The sequence below is a fragment of the Microcaecilia unicolor genome, chromosome 3 (genome assembly GCF_901765095.1).
Source record: "Microcaecilia unicolor chromosome 3, aMicUni1.1, whole genome shotgun sequence".
Lineage (NCBI taxonomy): Eukaryota > Metazoa > Chordata > Amphibia > Gymnophiona > Siphonopidae > Microcaecilia > Microcaecilia unicolor.
The window spans coordinates 247936034-247954589 of record NC_044033.1 but is presented as its reverse complement, the minus strand read 5'-3'; the positions used below and the strand labels follow the sequence as shown (position 1 = coordinate 247954589).

General features: G+C 44.0%; 1 pseudogene; it reads left to right on the top strand.

The window, feature by feature from the left end:
• Window positions 1-1992: 1992 nt before the first annotated feature.
• The window catches only part of LOC115464566, a 32126-nt pseudogene continuing 15562 nt past the window's right edge, over window positions 1993-18556 (top strand).

Sequence of the window (18556 nt, the reverse complement as noted above, 5' to 3'; positions counted from 1 at the left end):
ACTCTACAGGATATGCTATTTTCTAAAGGAAAAGATGTTAACCCACCTATTTCTGTTTCTACTGCTGTTCAGTGATTCTATGTGGAATACCGATGAGCACAACTGTAGACAGAGAAAGGTCTTCTCCATACCAGGATACCACAGGCGAGGAGATATAACAATAGGAGGAATTATAGCAACCAGTTTTTTTCACATAACTAAGCCATTCTCCTTCCAATTTTCTCCAATCTTGAGAGGGTACGCAAGGTAGGTAGCTTCATGGCTTTGCTCCTTTGTGAGATCCACTTTGGGTTTTGTGGGGTCCTTTTACAAAGACGTGCTAGCAATTTTAGCGTACGCTAAAAAGAAGTGTGAGCTAAATGCTAGAGACACCCAAAGCATTTAGTGTGCACTAATTATTAGCACACGCTAAAAACATTACCGCGCCTTTGAAAAAGTTACAGATGCACCAAGGATACACTAGATATAGGAGAGTTTTCTTTGAACTTCACATTTCTCTTTCATTGTTTCATGGGACATTGATCTAAAGGTTTATTATCCTCTTCTATTATTATTATTATTAGCATTTATATAGCGCTACCAGACGCACGCAGCGCTGAACACCTGACACAGAGAGACAGTCCCTGCTCAATAGAGCTTACAATCTAAAAATATAGACAGACAAGACAATTAAGGGCGAGGGAAGTACTGGGTGAGAAGGAACAAGGGGAGGGCAATTGAGTAATGGCTAGGAGCCAAAAGCAGTGGTGAAAAGGTGGGTCTTCAGCATAGATTTGAAAACAGGTGCTAGAGATGGAGCTAGACGTACAGGCTCAGGAAGTCTATTCCAGGCATAAGGTGCCACGAGAGAAAAGGAACGAAGCCTGGAGTTAGCAGTAGAGGAGAAGGGAGATGACAAGAGAGATTTGTCCAGCGAGCGGAGTTCACAGGGAGGAATGTAGGGAGAGATGAAAGTGGAAAGGTAATGGGGGGCTGCAGAATGGATGCATTTAAAGGTCATACCCCTGTAATTCGTGGAGGACATCTAGGTAGGAAAGGCACATAGGCACAGATGACATGTTTGTTTCCTAACAGCAACACATGCACTGATGTGCCTTTTTAAAACAGACTCCCACATCAAGTTATACACAAGTGTTTTTCGTACCTCAACTCTTCTTTGCCCCCCCGAACACCTACTCCTGTAAAGGGCAATTCTATAACAGGGTGTCCACAGTTACGCACCACTTGAATGCATAAGTGTACACAATACTGTCACGGTCACGTGTACACTTACGTGTGTAAGGGGCAGCAGAACACCTAAATGTGATTTTGTAAGGGTGCACATTAAGTGGCACAGTGCATGAATGCAAGGAGGGTATCAGTACGGAAGGGGCATAGGTGGAGCTGCCACTTACGTGCACAACTTACAGAATGCAGTAAGCTGCATGCGCCCTTGCCGTGTGTGGGCAACCGGAGTTATACCAGGTTTATAGTTGTATAACTGCAGGGGTGTAAATGTAAGGCATGACGATGCCAGGTTATATTAGTATTCTATCATGGAATCTGGGCACCCAGGTGCGGTTATAGACGCTTCTACCGCATGGCTTTGGGGCACCTAAAAGGAAATGCCCACTTATTGAACTACCCCCATATATTGCTAAATGTATGTGCTGTGTGATCCAAGTGCATTCTTTTGCACTTGTATATCGCCAGGAATGTTGATGAGAGTCTTCTTTATTTATAAAACCATACTACTGGTATATAAAACCCACCTTTCCGGCAAGCCCCCATACCTTTCCCCCTTACTGACTCCCTACTCCACCCAGAGAGCTTTAAGATCATCATTCCAAAATCGCTTAGTAGTACCCTCAATTACAGAAATCTTTCACAAGCACACTAGGAAAGCGATCTTCTCAGTCTAAGGGCCAGAGCATTGGGAGCGTGGATACAAATTTAACTACTAACTCATTTAATTACAGAAATGTTCCATCTTACTATTATAACTTCTTGGCCATGGTTGCCGCAGTGGAGGAGATCAACAACAGCTCGGAGCTCTTACCCAACATCACCCTAGGGTTCCACATTTACGATTCTTACAATAATCCACTCCTAACATTTGCGGCCGCTGTGGATGTGTTTTCAGGAAAGGACAAAGGAATCCTAAATTACAGATGTGGAACCTCTGGAACACTATCTGCAATCATTGAAGGCCTTCCACCTGAGGAATCAATGCAGATATCCAACTTGTTTGAAATGTACCACTATTCACAGGTAGGGGAGGGAGGTTTTCTCTTTTATACTTTAGATTCTAACAAATTAGCCATGTCTACAAAGCATTACTCTTCATCAAGGTGATATGAATATTATCAGCAGACACTGAACACACCTGAATGATAGAAATCTTGTAGTACCAGCACTGTGTCTGTGGAACAGTTAGAGGGGGTAGACGCTGAATATCTGGATTTTTATTAGCCGAGGCAGCCAGGGTATCAAAAAATGTTTTTATTTATTTTTTATTTGTTACATTTGTATCCCACATTTTTCCACCTATTTGCAGGCTCAATGTGGCTTACATACTACTACTACTATTTAGCATTTTTATAGCGCTACAAAGTACGCAGCGCTGCACAAACATAGAAGAAAGACAATCCCTGCTCAAAGAGCTTACAATCTAATAGACAAAATAAAGCAAGCAAATCAATTAATGTGTAGAGGAAAGAGGAGAGGAGGGTAGGTGGAGGCGAGTGGTTACAAGTAAAAAGCAATGTTAAGGAGGTGGGCTTTCAATCTAGATTTAAAGATAGTCAGGATGGGGCAAGACGTAGGGGCTCAGGGAGTCTATTCCAGGCGTAGGGTGCAGTGAGAGACAGAAGGAGCGAAGTGTGGAGTTGGCAGTAGTGGAGAAGGGAACAGATAAGAGGATTATCCATGGAACGGAGTGCACGGAAAGGAGTGTAGGGAAGTACAAGTATGGAAAGATACTGGGGAGAACAGAGTGAGTACATTTATAGGTTAGTAGAAGAAGTTTGAACAGGATGCGAAAACGGATAGGGAGCCAGTGAAGCGACCTGAGGAGAGGGGTAGTATGAGTAAAACGACCCTGGCGGAAGATGAGACGGGCAGCAGAGTTTGGAACTGACTGGAGAGGGGAGAGGTGACTAAATGGGAAGCCAGCAAGAAGCAGATTGCAGTAGTCTAAACGAGAGGTGACAAGGGTGTGGATGAGGGTTCTGGTAGAGTGCTCGGAAAGAAAGGGGCGGATTTTACGGATGTTGTAAAGAAAGAAACGACAGGTCTTGGCGATCTGCTGGATATGAGTAGAGAAGGAGAGAGAGGAGTCAAAGATGACCCCAAGGTTACGAGCTGAAGAGACAGGGAGAATGAGAGAGCCATCAACAGAAATAGAAAACGGAGGGAGCGGGGAGGTGGGTTTGGGGGGAAAAATGAGAAGCTCGGTTTTGGTTATGGTACCTTAATGGTGATTGCCAGTTTTGGTATGAACAAATACAAAGTGATATAGTAGTAGAGTAAAAGTTCATGTGTGACAGACACATTGGGGAATCATAAAGAGGAGGTTAAGTTATGTCCAGTACGAGTTTTGGTTTCGTTATGTTGCAGGGTTCAAGCGTTTAAGTTGGATCATTAGGTTATGCCTTTTTGAACAGGTTAGTTTTTAGTAATTTCCGGAAGTTTAGGTGGTCATACGTTGTTTTCATTGCGGTCAGTAATGCGTTCCATAGTTGTGTGCTTATATAGGAGATAGGAGAAGCTGGATGCATAGGCTGATTTGTATTTGAGGCTTTTGCAGCTTGGGTGGTTGAGATTTAGGTATGTTCATGTTGATTTTGTTGTGGTAGGTCTGTCATGTAACTCGGGGCTTTGCCGTATATAATTTATGAACCAGGGTGCAGATTTTGAATGCAATACATTCTTTGATTGGAAGCCAATGCAGTTTTTCCCATAGGGGTTTGGCGCTTTCAAATCTCGTTTTTCCGAATATAAGCCTGGCTGCTGTGTTTTGAGCAGTTTGGAGTTTCTTTATGATTTGTTCTTTGCATCCCGCATAGATTCTGTTGCAATAGTCTAGATTCATAGATTGTACCAATTTGCAAAATATTTTCCTCGTGAAAAAAGGTTTCACTCGTTTGAGTTTCCACTTTGAGTGGAACATTTTCTTTGTTGTTGATTTCACTTGATTCTCTAGCGTGAGGTTTCGGTCGACTGTAACTCCGAGAATTTTCAGATTGTCTGAGATAGGTAGGGTGTAGTCTGGGGTGTTTATATTGGTGGGTTTGTTCGTGTTGTATTGGGATGAGAGGATGAGAGTGTGTGTTGTTTCTGTGTTAAGTGAGTTGAAATGCATTCGCCCATGAGTTCATGATGTTCAAGCTAAGTTTGATTTCGTTGGTGATTTCCGTTAGATCATGTTTGTAAGGGATGTATAATGTGACATCGTCTGCGTAAATGAATAGGTTAAGGCCTTGGTTGGATAGGGCCTTGGCTAGTGGGGTCATCATTAGATTGAAAAGGATCGGTGATAGTGGTGACTGTAATGGCTGCATATTGACCCTTTTTTTTCACCTGTCTGAGCTGAAGTCTGCAATTTTTACTGAATTCAAAAATAAAAAAAAGTAACAATTTAAATAAAATTATACAAGTAAAGAGATTAAATTTGCCAAGTCCATTGCATATTGCAACAAATCTGTTGTGTTTCCACTGTTTATTAAATTGTGTATAGGATCAAAAAGTTAAATCTGTCAGCCTAAAGACAGCAATTGCATTATCATTTCTGTCAACAGATCAGCTTTTTCTCAGAGAATCTGTTTATGAATGACACTAGTAAGTTTCCTTATTTCTACCGGACTGTTCCCAGTGAGCTGTCTCTTTGCGTTGCAATCGTTAGGTTGCTGAAGCATTTTGACTGGACCTGGGTTGGTATCATCGCACCTGATAATGACAGCAGTGGGAAGGCATCAAGATCATAAAAGAAGGGATTGTCCAGAATGGAGGCTGTATTGCCTTCATTGAACTCTTCAGTTATACCAATTACATACTAGAAGAGAGGATACGTCAAATAGAGAAGCAAATGCAGACATCAACTAACGTGATTATTATCTACAGTAATCTGCACTATGTATTAGACCTGTACGTCAGAACAGACTTTCTGAAGATGTCCAGGAAAGTTTGGATCACTACAGCTGAATGGGAATTTTATCCATACACCTTATTTAGTCAGAATCTGAAGAACAACACCTTGGCATTCACAGCACCAAACAGGGCTATTCCAAGTTTTTCAAAATTTGTCCGTGAGGTAGATGCAGGCCTTTTTCCAAGCAACGAGGGGACTGATGTTTGGTGGTGGGACCTGTGCCACCCCCAGTGCTCCGCGAGCATTAAAAGAACCTGCAAAAATTACACAGATTTTATGAAATTGAATTTCCTACACTGTACCCAGAAATTTTTGGGAAGCAGCTACAAAGTTTACAATGCTGTGTATTCCTTGGCATACGCCTTACATGAAATGGCCAAAGAGGGTTCTAGAAATAACAGGCTGGAGAATGCAAAAAGTCTGAAATTACAGGATAACTTGCCTTGGAAGGTAACAGCCTTTTATTGATTTGAGTTTGGTGCATTGTGAGCAATTAGCCCCCACAAAAATATTGGGGCTTGCAATCCAGCTTATAATTGAAAAAGAAAAACGCCTATATTGTGACCCAAATCTGGAGATAGACGTTTATTTCACAAAAACGAATAAAGCAGTATAATCGAAAGCCGAATTTGGACGTTTTCAACTGCACTCCGTCGCGGATGCGGACAAAGTTGATGGGGGCGTGTCAAAGGCGTGGTGAAGGCGGAACTGGGGCGTGGTTATCGGCCGATCAGAGATAGGCGCCTTTCGCCGATAATGGAAAAAAAATATGCGTTTTTAGCGAGAATTTAGGGCACTTTTCCTGGACCCTGTTTTTCCACGAATGGGGCCCCAAAAAGTGCCCTAAATGACCAGATGACCACTGGAGGGAGTTGGGGATGACCTCCCCTGACTCCCCCAGTGGTCACAACCCCCTCCCACCACAAACATATGCCGTTTCACACTTTTTATGTTCACCCTCAAATGTCATACCCACCTCCCTGCAGCAGTATGCAGGTCACTGGAGCAGTTATTAGGGGTGCAGTGGACGTCAGGCAGGTAGACCCAGGCCCATCCCCCCCCCCCACCTGTTACACTTGTGCTGGTAAATGGGAGCCCTCCACACCGCCCCCCAAACCCACTGTACCCACATGTAGGTGCCCCCCTTCACCCCTTAGGGCTATAGTAATGGTGTAGACTTGGTGGCGGTGGGTTTTTGAGGTGGATTTGGGGGGCTCAACACCCAAGGGAAGGGTGCTATGCACCTGGGAGCTCTTTACCTTTTTTTTTTTTTTTTTAAAGTGCCCCCTAGGGTGCCCGGTTGGTGTAATGGCATGTGAGGGGGACCAGTGCACTACGAATCCTGGCCCCTCCCACGAACAAATGCCTTGGATTATTCGTTTTGAGCTGGGCGCTTTCATTTTCCATTCTCACTGAAAACAAAAACGCCCAGCTCACAAATTGTCGAATAAAACATGGACGTCTATTTTTTTCCGAAACTACGGTTCGGTCCGCCCCGTTCTCGGAGATAAACGCCCATGGAGATAGACGTTTTTCGTTCGATTATGCCCTTCCACATGTAACGTGTTAATTGCATTGCCATGTTTTAACTGATTAAACGCACATTAGTTTGTTCCAAGATAATCAAAAACAAAATTTATTGAAAAAATTCACCCAAGACAACATGAATGTGAAACAGGACTGTAGGGAAAGGGGATGGGATTAGATATACTGCCTTTCTGTGGTTAACAATCAAAATAGTTCATAATGTATATCAGAGGTACTTCAGGTCCGCAACAGTAGTAACAAAGAAACCAGCAGATCCACACAAAATGTTATGAAACAAAATTCTGACGTTGTCCACATTTCAACCCCACAGGGGCTGCTTCAGGGGTACAAAACTAGAAATAGCCATAAAATCATATTAACATACAAAACACAACCACAACCTAATGGATCATAATACATACAAAATGTGAGGGATCCCAGCGCTAGAATTATGTGCTCTAACAAACATACAAACAAAGCACATATAAAATGTATACATATTGCAAAAACTCATACTTAAAAGGAGTGGCCTACTGGTTAGTGCAGTGGAACTTTGATCCTGGGGAACTGAGTTTAATTCCCACTGCAGCTCCTTGTGACTCTGGGCAAGTCACTTAACCCTCCATTGCCCCCTGGTACAAATAAGTACCTGAATATACCATGTAAACCACTTGAATGTAGTTGCAAAAACCACAGAAAGGCAGTATATCAAGTCCCATTTCCCTTTCCCTTTATAAATATTCATGGCCATTTCCAGACCTGTACCCCTGAAGCAGCCCTCTGGGGCCAAATATGGACCACATTGGGTTTTGTTTCAATGAAATGTTGTATGAATTTGATCATCGGATCTGCTGGTTTCTTTGTCAATCAAAGTGGTTTACATATAAGTACTTATTTTGTACCTGGGGCAATAGAGGGTAAAGTGACTCCCCAGAGTCACAGGAGCTGCAGTGGAAATGGAATCCGGTTCCCCAGATTCTCAGGCCACTACACTAACTACTAGGCCCACTCCTCCACTCAGTCAAATGAAAAGCCCTACATACATTCATTACAAACATTTATATACCCCTTTTAAGAATTTAAGAGACATTCCCAGGGATGAGCTTTGCATCTACTTTTGAAAATTCTAGCATGCACATGCAAATTAACCCAGAAAATTTGAGCACTCCAAACAGCAGATGCATAGGGAGAGGAATGGTAAGTAGGAAAACATATGTGGCAGTGGCTCTGTTTAAGTCTTTGATGACACTTTTACTTATTTGATACTTGTATCCCACATTATCCTAATACAATTATTCAGCTTTATGTAGCTTACATAAGTACTAAACAGTATAAGTTACTTGTAGCCCTATAGAAATGATAAGTAGTACCATGTTTCCCCGAAAATAAGACACTGTCTTATATTAATTTTTGCTCCCCAAGACCCGCTAGGTCTTATTTTCAGGGGAGGCCTTATTTTTCGGGGAAACATCGGGTCGCCCTCCCCACCTGAGGTCGCCCAGCTCCCCCCCCCCCTCGATCGCCGGCTCCCCCCACCCTCAGTCGCTCCCGGAACTAACCTCTTAAACACTTCCTTTCACCATTCATCTTCGCACTCGCAGCAAGCAGCAGGCAGGCACTCCTTCCTTCCATGTCCCGCCCTCGCCTGACGTAACGTAACGTCAGGCGAGGGCGGGACACGGAAGGAAGGAGTGGCCTGCCCTGCTGCTTGCGGCGAGTGCGAAGGTGAAAGGAAGCATTTAAGAGGTTAGTTCCAGGAGCGACTGAGGGCGGGGGGAGCCGGCGATCGAGGGGGGGAGCCGGCGATCTCGGGTGGGGGGGGTGACCCCGATGTTTCCCCGAAAAATAAGGCCTCCCCTGCTAAGTCTTATTTTCGGGGGAGGCCTTATATTTTCAAATTGCAGCAAGACCTCTACTAGGTCTTATTTTCGGAGGATGTCCTATTTTCGGGGAAACACGGTAGTAGTAGTAGTATAGTACATATTATGAAAACTGTAAGAGTTAAAGGAATATTCTTGAAAAAGTGAGGAGAAAGATCTTTGCTATAACTCATTTCAACATCTAGTCAAGGAATTTATTGAAAAGAAAAGCCTTCAAGAATTTGCGAAAGGTCAGCGCTGGAAAAAAGCTTCAGCTGGCGGGGGTTGGGGACCCCGCCAGCAAACCAGGGGCACAGATCCAATTTGGGGGGCCCCCATAGCTATGCCACTGAAGTGAGCTAGGGGTGTTCCTTTAAAATGCACGCAGTGTTACAGTATTCAGGGGATCCACGCCCAACTTTGGAATCTACGCCCAACTTGCATGCTGACATTTACACACGGTTTCAGCTGATGTAACTCCTTATACCCAAAGTAGAGTGTGAATCCTAGCACTGCACACTATCCTATAAAAGGTGATTATCCCAGAATGCCCGTTATAGAATACCGTTCAGCGCCAATTTTGGGGGGGCACTGAATTTTGGGCCCCATTTCTAGAATTTCTCTCAACATGTATAAAGGGTCCCTGTCTGCCTTTGTTTGTAATCTGTATATGGGTCTCTAGGCAGGCTTACCAAATCCACACAAAAAAAATAACTGAGGGAGACAAATCACGGTTAAGAAGAAAACACCCATATAAACTGCAATTCTCTAACTGGGTGCCCACATTTACACACACACACACACAAGTGTACAAAACACCAGCTTTTTCAGTTGTGTATACTTATCAGTTAACGTCCTATTGTGTTACATTGCATATAAGCAGAATAAGTGCTATTACTATACAAACAGATCCTTTTCCAGAGGAGGGAAGGTGATAGAACTAGAGGATGTGAACTTAGATTGCAGGGGGGGGGGGGGGGGGGTGACTCAGAAATAACATCAGGAAGTACATTTTTACAGAGAGGGTGGTAGATGCCTGGAATGCCTTCCTGCGGGAGGTTGTGGAGGATGAAAATGGTGACGGAATTCAAAAATATGTGGGATAAACACAGAGGAATCCTATATGGAAGGCATGAAACCAAGCAAGCTTAGTGGTGATTAGATACTAGCACTAGTAATTGAGAAGCAAAGCCAGTACTGGGCAGACTTCTACAGTCTGTGCCCTGAAAATGTCCTGATTATGGCTAGACAGATTTGGATGGGTGGGGTGGGCTTTGATGACAGCTTCAGTTGTTGGAGAACAAGTCCAGTGCTGGGCAGATTTCTATGGTCTATGCCCTGAAAATGGCAAAGACAAATAAAGATTAAGTGTATATATGTAGTAGCACATTATACCTATGCTATGAGTTTATCTTGTTGGGCAGACTGGATGAACCGGAAAGGTCTTTATCTGTCGTCATCTACTATGTTACTATCAATACTCCTACATTCTATAAATGGTACACAAATTTCCGTGCCAATTAGCACCAATAATTAGGTGCTAACAATTATTGGCATTAATTGGCAACATTTAGGATTTGCATGCGCATCTTGCTAGGCACTATTCTGTAAAGATCGTCAAGCAAATCATATAGCACAGACTCAAAAGTGGGGTGGCTATAGGAGGGGCATGGGTGGGTTAGGGATGTTCACGAAAGATGCGCATAGTATTACTGAATACTGGGGATCAGTGCCAAAATTACATGCCAGGATTTACACCAGGTTTTCAGTTGGTATAAATTCTCACACCCAAAGTTTGAAGTGGAAATCAGCTCTAAGCGCTTTCAGCGCTGGCTAGCTAAGTTCATAGTGGCCAAAGATAGACCTGTTGTTGGAGCGGCCAAATCTGGCCACCAAACGTAGCAAATGATAAGCTGAAAATCAGTGGTTAGCCGGTTTTATCACACGATGTCACCGAATAGTGTGTAGCCAGATCTGTGCCCAAATCATAATTAGTGCCAATAAAGTGCTTGTTAGCTCCAATAATTAAATCACTAGAGTCAATTAACTATTTGGGGTGCTGAGCTGGGATCCATGCCCACATTTGGGCGACCTTTATAGAATCTGGGGGCTAGAGTAGAATTCTGTATAGGGTGCCCAAAGGTAGGCACTAGGATAGTATACACTAATCCCCTAATCCTATAAAAGTTGCCAAGTGTAGTATGTGCACATTTGGGCATGCACCCAATTTGCACAGGCAATTTAATTGAATAATGAGCTAATTAGTGCCAATAATTGGCTTTTTAATAAGCAATTATTGGCACTAATTTGATTTAATTGGGATTTATGCGTGTAATTTATGCATGTACTTTAACTGAGTAACGAGCCAATCAGCACTGATAATTGGGTGATAACCAATTATTGGTGTTAATCTGCCCTACTTAGGGTTTACATGCATATCGTATTCTATAACGATGTATGCATAAACCCTAACACTTGTAAATATTTGGGGGCATGGCTAGGGGCATTTCTGGGGCATTCCAGGGTCGTTCCCAAATTTTACGCATGTAGATATAGAATATGGCCAATCTGTGCCTAATGTAGGCACCAGCATTTATGGCTGCTTATAGCAGGTGTAATTGCAGGTGCAGGGTTTGTGCCCTAAGCATGATTCTATAAGAGATACATACCCCTTATTGAATCATGCTAAGCAATACATGTTTGGCACCGATTTTTAGGCGCTACTTATAGAATCTACCCCATAGTGCAGAAGTGGTCTGTAAGGATATCTAGAGGTATTAGAATATCTGAATATCCCAGTCAGCAGCACTTATCTGAGATAGCAGGTTCTGTTACTTGAATAAGTGCTTTTGAATAGTAACCCCATAGCTACAAAATATGCCTTACTGTCTCATTACACATCATGTTAGAATGTATGAATTATGGTTTCAAAAGAGCATTTTTTCAATCCATAGCTCCACCGTTATCTGAAGAATGTCCACTTTAAGAATATTCTGGGTGAAGAGATCTATTTTGATAATGGAGATCTCGCCATTGGCTACGATATTGTAAACATGGTGTATCTCCCTAACGGGAGGCAAACCTCTGAAATAATTGGCAGCTACAACCCTTATGCTCCTGCAGGACAAGAGTTCAACATCAACGAGAAGGCGATTGTGTGGGACAAAGCGTTCACCCAGGTCAGAGTTATATAACGTTAAGGCATGAGATAAGACAATAAATCATCCGAACTACCTTCATAAAATGATGGGAAGGATCTCATAGCATGTTTGACTGACACACATTTTTGAATGAACAGAAAAAAGAGAGAGAGAGAGAGAGAGAGAGAGTCCAAAGAACAAAGCCAAAATGACAAAAAAAAAGCACAATGGACCTTCAAGAGTGGGTTGGCATCAGAATGATATTTATTAGATGACTCAATAAATATCATTCTGCTAAAAAAACATCATTCTAATGCCAACCCATTCTTGAATGTCCATTGTGCTTTTTTCATCATTTTGACATACATTTTTGCCCACTAAATTCAATATAATAAAGGAAGGAAGGGACCCTCATTAATCAATTCATACCATCAAGGAAATCAAACTTCAGGTTGCAAGTATAGGCTAGATAAAGGATATAATCAAAAAGAGTTCCTCCTCCATCTTCAAAAACTGTGCTCAGCATACAAATAATGTCTAAACAACTTACAAGTGTCCAGAAACTCAAAATAACCACTTCCAATAATGCTCAATAAACACAGATAAGTGCCTTTTGTATTTTCAATCTTGATTATTAGGCATTATTGGAAGTGTTTATGTCGAGTCTGCGGCCACTTATAAGTTGAACATTATTTGTAGGTTGAGCACAGTTTTTGAAGGTGGAAGAGGAACTCTTTGATTACATCCTTTACCTAGCCTATACTTGCAACCCGAGTTTGGTTTCTTTGATGGTATGAATTGATTAATGAGAGTCACCTCTTTCCTTTATTATAAGGAATTTAGTCACCAGTGTGGTTTAACCATACAGAATATTGGTTCCAAATTGCTTGGCGTTTATTCTGTGTTTGGGAGTATTTCCATTTGGTGTGTACTTGCAGGTCAGCAAGTACACAATTTTCAAAAGGCTTTCCAAAGGCAGGGGGTGGGGTAGGGAGGTTACCCTTTGAAAAATGTTTTGCTGACCTGCAACATTTTTCAAAGGGTAACCTCCCTACCCCACCCTCTGCCTTTGGAAAGCCTTTTGAAAATTGTTTTCTTAAGTTGCAGGTCTAGGTTTTAGTTAATGTTTGGTCTAAAATTTAGGATCCTAAGTTACTAGCAATCTGCCTACATTTTTTTTCTTTATGTTTATTAATCCAAAATAAACCATATAAAAACAGTAATGCCAAAAACTGTGAGGATAATATACAATCAGCTGGTTACAAACTTTGTAAGATACAAACAGCTAAGAAAATAGTTTTATATAGTTGTTTCTCCCTCCTCTCTTCCCCCTCTCCATCCCTCCACCCTTTCCCATCCTATCTTGTCGGCACTTGGCTCAGCTCATTATATGTCAGCTATTCATTTCTTCTACTAAGAATTAGAGGAGTCAAAGTGTCTCAGAATGGGGACCAAAGCTGTAAGAAGCTATTTCCTTTTGCAGAGGAGGGGTCGGAAATGTCTCTACGCTCCAAGTCACTCAGTTGGATCATCAGAGAGTGCCACTGTGATACAGATGGAGGGTCAGGTGTGAGCCAATGCATTAGTATTACTTTTTTCCCCATGAGGGCAGCCCATTTCATAAATGCCTTCATGCCCGCCAGGGGATTGCATCTTGTAACAAAACCCTCAAAAAGTAGGAGGACGTACGTTGCCAAGCTATTTGCCAAATGTTAGAAACGTGTGCATACAGCTGCTTCCAAAAGCAGTGTATGCCCGCACACTTTGGACAATCGTCCGTGATTGTGATATATGGAGGTGCATCAAAAACAAACTAGAGCTCCCAATGCACTGAACTTACTGTGTATGTGCGGGTAGCAAGTAACTAGCTCTCACCTGGGTACCTTGCACTTGACAAGATAACTCGGTTGACCATTTCTGTGCTAGTAACTCATTGTTAATAGCCGGGTTACTCTCCCTGAGTTGTCTATGATAATATTTCAGTGGGACTGACAACTGTGCATCCAGATCCAAGATCTCATTACTAGTGTCCCACACCTCAGAAGACAAGGCGGGTCGTGGAAGTGATGCTACATAGTGTTATAATTGTAGATATGTAAACTGTTCAGCGAGATGGGGTTCACGGCCTGCCCACAAATCCACCGGGGGCTTAAGGGTTCCCTCCTCTGTTAGAACATGGAAAAGGTACATAACACCATTGTTTTTCCAATTCCGAAAAACCAAGGAGGAACTCCCCACTGGAAAAGCCACATTTCCTGACAGGGGTAGTAAAAGAGAAACATTAGGGTTCAGGCAATAAAATTTACATAGCCATTGCTACACCCTCCGCAATGGCTTGAAATGGAAACCAAAATGCAATGGTAATTGCGGTGTGGACGAAGGTGCCTGAATCCAGTAATTGAGATGAATGGGTCCCAGCAGTTTTCACTCTGTTGATGTGGATAAAAGCATATAATCTATTCAGGACCACGATTGATGTGCACAGGATAAGTGTGTGGAATCACGTGATGCAGGGTTCAGGAGTCGCCGGGGGTCTATTAAGTTAAGAATTTTGCAAAGGTGAAGGAGGCACCTGTCACGCCCCATTCCATTCCATATTCCCAGGAAGGAGCGATCTAAGGTAGGGTCTGAAACTTGGTTGAAGACTCCTAGCAATATCCATGGGGCACTATCATGTTATAAGCCCAACTGCACCAAAGAATGAAAAAGGCTGCGTCATAGACATTTGGTGCATAAACTACACACAAAAAGTATTCAGTACCTATAAAGTTTAAATGAATAAATATTGCCACTCTGTCTCTCACCATTAACCGCAAGGTACAGGGCAGGTCCTTATGAATAAGTGTGGCCATACCCCCTCACCATTCTAGCAAAGAATAACATAATAGATGACAGCAGATAAAGACCTCTACGGTCCATCCAGTCTGTCCAACAAGATAAACTCATTGTATATGCTACTTTACCTTGATTTGTCCTTGCCATTTTCAGGGCACAGAAGTCTGCCCAGCACTAGCTTTGCTTCCCAATTACTGGTGTTGCCACCCAATCTCCGCTAAGCTTCTGTAGATCCACTCCTTCTGAACAGGATTCCGTTGTGTTTATCACATGCATTTTTGAATTCTGTTACCATTTTCATTTCTACCACGTCCCGCGGGAGGGCGTTCCAAGTATCCACCAACCTCTTTGTGAAGCAATACCTCCTGACATTTTTCCTGAGCCTTCCCCCCTTCAACCTTGATTCATGCCCTGTAGTTCTAACACCTTCCCGTCTCCGGAAAAGTTTGTGTGTGGATTAATACCTTTCCTCCAGGGTATACCTGTTCAGGTCAGTAAGTCTCTCCTCATATGTCTTTGTAGCTTTTCTTTCCACAACTTCAAGTCTTTTTATATCCTTAGCAAGATATGGCCTCCAAAACTGAACGCAATACTCTAGGTGGGGCCTCACCAACAACTTGTACTAGAGGAAAAATAACATTCTCCCACCCATTGTTGGCACAATTTGATCTTCATCAGATAGTTTAGTCTCCTTGGAGTGGAGGAGTAGCCTAGTGGTTAGTGCAGTGGACTTTGATCCTGGGGAACTGAGTTCGATTCCCACTGCAGCTCCTTGTGACTCTAGGCAAGTCACTTAACTCTCCATTGCCCCTGGTACAAAATAAGTACCTGAATATATGTAAACCGCTTTGAATGTAGTTGCAAAAACCTCTGAAAGGCGGTATATCAAGTCCCATTTCCCTTTCCTGCAAGCATGTGATTGCAGCATTATGATGTTTAAGAAGGGAAAGAATCTTGGATCACTTTATGGGTGAAGTTATGCCCAAACCATTCCAAGATATTAATCGAGTCAGAGTAGAGTTAGGCAGAGAACTCCACGATGTGAAAAGGCAAGCAGGCAGGCCAAGATCTCACAGCCCCAGGCTGCCTAGCCCCAATCCAACATCAAGTCTCCAATAGAATATAGAATTGAATAGATTACGCTATGTGTAGCTGTAACCAAAATCCTAGAAGTTAGACAAAGAGTAAGCATATAAAACAGCAATATCATAAACCTTAACTCCTGCATGTTTAGGGACTGTCCAAGTGCTGTGAACCCCCAACCCATTTTGCATCCTTCCTCTCCACTTCTCCCTTCTCCTCTCGCAATCTAGTGACCAACCCCACAAAGTGTGAGTAGGTAGAGCGGCACTAATGCCTCGAGCACCCCATCCCACACCTGGATTTGTGTTAAAGTGAACATCAATCTTAAATCCTCCCCATGCAATGTATAACCTGCAATTCAATCATTTTTATCGCTTGAGGCCACCAGCTTGCTTAACCAGGATACTGTTCATAAGTCTCACATAAAGTATAGATAGCTGCTGTTAATGTGATACCTGTAATTCCAACACTCCTGCAGAGGCCAGACTTTAAGTTGGAGGGGGGTAAGATTCAGCCAGTCTAGAGCTTCCTCAGGACTCAAATAAGCAACCCATTTGCCATCAACTTGCACTTTGAGAGTCACTGGATATCTCTCTATATAAAACGCACCTCCAACGTTCGAATGAAGCCTGTTAGCCAAAAGTGAAGGGGGTGAGATCGCATTGTGTCTGCCCCGCCCACGCGTCAAACGTGATGACGTCGAGGGCGGAGCAATGACACTCATCCAATCGCAACGCTCGGCAGCGAAGCGTCAGGGAAGGAGGCGGCGCTCTCAACGTCTAGCCTTCCCTTCGCTGTGTTCCGCCTTCTTCTGATGTCAAGGATGACGTCAAAAGAAGGCGGAACACAGCGAAGGGAAGGCTAGACGTCGGGAGCACCGCCTCCTTCCCTGACGCTTCGCTGCCGGAACCGCCACGGAGGTACATTTAAAAACAAGAAAAAAAAATAAAAACCATGTTGGGGGGAGCGAAGAGGGTGGCCACAAAAGAAAAACAATGGGAGCGGGAGGGCAGGGGAGAAACGACACCATGGATGCGAAGGGGGGGGGTGGGGGAGAAGAGGGCGGCCCAGGCTGGGACATGGGAGAGAGAGGAGCATGGATGCAAGGGGGGGTCATGGAAGGGAGACAGGGGACTTGCTGGAAAAGGATGAATGGAGTCGGCAGGGGACAGAGGAGCATGGATGGGCATGGATTGGGAGGGCAGGGCTCGGAGAGAGGGCAATTGCTGGAAAGGGATGAATGGAGGGGGCAGGGGACAGAGGAGCATGGATGGGCATGGATTGGGAGGTCAGGACTCAGGGAGAGAGGGAAATTGCTGGATAGGGATGAATAGAGGGGACAGATGGGCATGGATGGATATGGATTGCAGGGCAGGCCTCAGGGAGACAGGGCAATTGCTGGATAGGGAAAAATGGAGGGGCCAGGTGACAGATGAGCATGGATGGGCATGGATTGGAAGGGCAGGACTCAGGGAGAGGGGAATTGCTGGATAGGGATGAATGGAGGGCACAGATGGGCATGGATGCATATGGATTGCAGGGCAGGCCTCAGGCAGAGAGGGGAATTGCTGGATAGGGATGAATGGAGGGGCCAGGTGAAAGAGGAGCATGGATTGGAAGGGCAGGACTCAGGGAGAGGAGAATTGCTGGATAGGGATGAATGGAGGGGACAGATGGCCATGGATGGATATGGATTGCAGGGCAGGCCTCAGGCAGAGAGGGGAAATGCTGGATAGGGAAAAATGCAGGGGCCAGGTGACAAAGGAGCATGGATGGGCATGGATTGGAAGGGCAGGACTCATGGAGAGGGGAATTGCTGGATAGGGATGAATGGAGGGGACAGATGGCCATGGATGCATATGGATTGCAGGGCAGGCCTCAGGCAGAGAGGGGAAATGCTGGATAGGGAAAAATGCAGGGGCCAGGTGACAAAGGAGCATGGATGGGCATGGATTGGAAGGGCAGGACTCATGGAGAGGGGAATTGCTGGATAGGGATGAATGGAGGGGACAGATGGCCATGGATGCATATGGATTGCAGGGCAGGCCTCAGGGAGACAGCGGAATTGCTGGATAGGGATGAATGGAGGGGCCAGGTGACAGAGGAGCATGGATTGGACTCACACTTTCACTCTGACTCTCAAACACTCACTCTCACATACACTCTCCCAAACACACACACTCCGAGGAAAACCTTGCTAGCGCCCGTTTCATTTGTGTCAGAAACGGGCCTTTTTTACTAGTTGTAAAATAAATTGCTGATGTCTGTCCACAAGTTTTGCACACACAGGGATAAACGCCCTGACGTCAGGCTGCAAGCGAGACTGAATAATCCTGAAAGAACTTTACCAACTTTCTGTCATATTTCAATGTCTCTTGGCAGCCCCTGTAGAGTCGCAGTACCCGTGCTTTTAGAGCATAGCGATGGAATTTCGTTTTGACTACATGAGGGCGTAAATCTCAGGTGTGCTGCAATCCGATGTGATGAGCCCGGCCCAGTCTAATGGTGGAGCCCTCCCCTGATTCTGGAAAGTTCACCAGGAGCCATGTCTCCAAAGTTTTCTGAAGCTGTGCTTCAGGGATCGATTTGAGTAAACCCATGAATCTAATATTGTCTTGTCAGGAGCGATTTTCTTGATCGTTGATCTTTTGTTGTAATTCCTGTGCCAGTTGCTCTAAATGGGCCAACCCTGAGGTCGGCCTTGTTGTTCATCTTCCACCTCCGAGACATGTGTTTCTAGTTCACCAGTACTTCGTGTAAGATCCAAGGCAATCACTGCTATCACTGATATTTGATCAGATAATTGAGTGAATCTTAAATATAGAGCTCTCACTACAGATTCCGTTAGCTCTGCGATTAATAAGTCCGAGCTGGCAAATGATTGTGACGCTGGTGGGGAGGCCGCCATGTTGTTTCCTGATGCTTGTTCACGCTCATCCTTTCTCCGCGGGAGCTTAGAGAATGATGCCATGTTTGTCCATGCA